The following is a 2,726-nucleotide window of genomic DNA, read 5'->3' as shown; positions in this document are numbered from 1 at the left end:
CCACCCGCTCTGGCCTGGGTGTGGGCGGGCGACGGGCCCCTCACCCCTGGCCCACAGGGTGACCTCACCTGCAGATTGTGCAAGGATACTGCCCTGCAGCCCTCCCTCCCGGACTCAGAAACAATCATAACAATAACAGGAATATCAATAATTAACATTTATTAGGCGCTGCGTGCTGGACACTTGTTTGCGTGCCTTAATCTCCCGACAGCTGTAGAGGGTAGTCAGTATTAACGATCCCTATCTCCAAATGAGGAAACAAGGTCATCGCATCAGGCCCGCAAGGCTGAGCTGGAAGAACACGTGAGTCCTGATGCCAACACTTTGAGCCCTGCTGCCTGAATTCCAATACCTAGGGCCCACCACTGCGGAGCCTGTCGCCTACCTCGCCGTGCCACAGTTTCTTCGTCTGTAAAATGGGGATGTCAACAGAACACACTCCTCAAAGGTTGTGAAGAATGGTGTCTGGCACATTTTAAGTGATATTATTGTTACTGAAGCAGGCTAGTAAAGATAGGGAATTAACAGATGGATCTGGAACCTGGCAGAGGGTCCACGTGGACATCAGTAACCCCCAAGATGGCTGCTGGAAGACCCCACCCCCAGGATTCTGCTATCCAGAACAAAGAGCAAGGAAAAGCCCGGGATATTCCCCTCGCTGAGGGATTGATGGGTGGGCTAATCAATGAAAACAGCAAACAGCTGGAATCCCTCCCCTGCCATTAGCAAAGGGGTGCAATAATTAACAGTTTAAAATGCAGGCACAGGCTGAGCACGCATGCACTCGGCTCTCTGCTCTCGCCTCTGGGCCTGTTTCTGCTCTCTGCACGGCTCTGGCCATTTTCCCTCTGCCATGTGGCCATGCAAGTAAACCTGGGGATTTAGATCCTATAACAGGGAATTGTAGTCTGTAAATCAACCCTCTTTATTACTTTTCAGCCCTTCCTTTCTACCTGGAATCCCGATCTGTTATTTTCTCTCATTTCCCTTCCTACCTGAATAAATTACTGACCTAACTCACCCAGCGTGCTTTGAAATTCATTTCTGCACCATAACCAAGAACCTGATAAAATCCGGTAACATTACTAGTAGTGTGTCACTTGCTCTGCTCCTGCCTGAGGATCCTTTCCTGGGAAAACAGGCTCTGCAGTGCCTTTGGAAGAGCAGAGGGATGGAATGGAGGGCCTGGTAGGGCCTTGAGTGTGGCCCTATGCAACTGGTGCCCCCACTACAGGAATGCGGGTGGAAGGCAGTCGCCTGCACTGCTGCTGAGCAGCTCAGACCTCCTGTCCTCTGCTCTACTGCCTGTAAACAGGAATGGCATTACTACCCTATCCCCCATTGCTTATTCGTTCATGCCATCATTCATTCAGCACCTTTACTGAGTGCCTCTTATGTGCCCGGCACCTTGTGGTGGGGCTCTGGGAATACCACAGTGACGGAAACATAGTTCCCACGAGGACCTGGAGTTTCCAGGAATAGTGAGGAAGAGACTATCAAGGGTAATGGTGAGTGAAGATGGTAGCACACCATTGTGAATGTAATTAACACCATTGAACTGTATATTTGAAAGTGGTTAAAACAGATTTTAGGGAAGCGAATTTGGCCCAGTGGTTAGGGCGTCCATCTACCACATGGGAGGTCCACGGTTCAAACCCTGGGCCTCCTTGACCCGTGTGCAGCTGGCCCATGCACAGTGCTGATATGCGCAAGGAGTGCCGTGCCATGCAGGGGTGCCCCCTGCATAGGGGAGCCCCACATGCAAGGAGTGTGCCCCGTAAGGAGAGCCGCCCAGCGTGAAAGAAGGTGCAGCCTGCCCAGAAACGGCACCACACACATGGAGAGCTGACGCAGCAAGATGACACAACAACAACAAAAAAGGAACACAGATTCCCGTGCTGCTGACAACAACAGAATCAGACAAAAAAGAAGAACACACAGCAAATGGACACAGAGAACAGACAACTGGGGCGGGAGGGGGCGGAAGGGGGCGGGGGAAGGGGAGAGAAATAAATAAAACAAATCTTAAAAAAAAAAAAAAAAACAGACTTTAGGTTGTATGTTACCAGAACAAAAACTTTAAAACAAATATAAAACTGTACAACACAAACCCTAATGTAAACTATGAACTATAGTTAATAGTGTAATTAAAATAATATTTTTTCATCAATTTAACAAAGGTACCACACTATGCAGAATGTTAATAGAGAAACCTGTGGGGGGTGGTATACTGACACTGAACTTTCTGAATGATTTTTCTATAAACCTACAATTGTTCTAAGAAAGAAGAGAGAGAGACTATCAAAAAATCCTACTAATCTCTAAAATTCCAGGTGTGCAAAGTGCTTTAAAGCAAAGGAGCATGACCCTCCAAGGGTGTGAATCCAGGGTCCTGGCCTGGTCTGGGGGGAGCAGAGGCAGGAAAGGCCACCTTCCCTGAGGACTGGGCGGCCAAGCAGAGCTCCGGGGCAGGCCCTGGGCTGTGTCCCACAGGGCTGATTCGGGGAACAGGGGAGGGGGGCTGGGCAGCTCCATTTCTGGCCGCTGTGGCTGTGCCTGGACTTGTCGCTGGCTTATCCACTGTCCAGGAGCAGGAAGGAGGCCCAGGCTCAGAACAGTAGGTGCTGACTTGATACTGGTTGACTGAATGCGCCTGCCCCTCCCCTCCATATCTCCTACACCAGTTAGGTCAGCTGCAGTGAGGGAGGGGTGCCCAGGTGAAACTT

This window comes from Dasypus novemcinctus, chromosome 21, assembly GCF_030445035.2.
Source record: "Dasypus novemcinctus isolate mDasNov1 chromosome 21, mDasNov1.1.hap2, whole genome shotgun sequence".
In the NCBI taxonomy this organism is placed as follows: domain Eukaryota; kingdom Metazoa; phylum Chordata; class Mammalia; order Cingulata; family Dasypodidae; genus Dasypus; species Dasypus novemcinctus.
The sequence above is the reverse complement of the archived record's forward strand: the minus strand, read 5'-3'. Positions refer to the sequence as shown.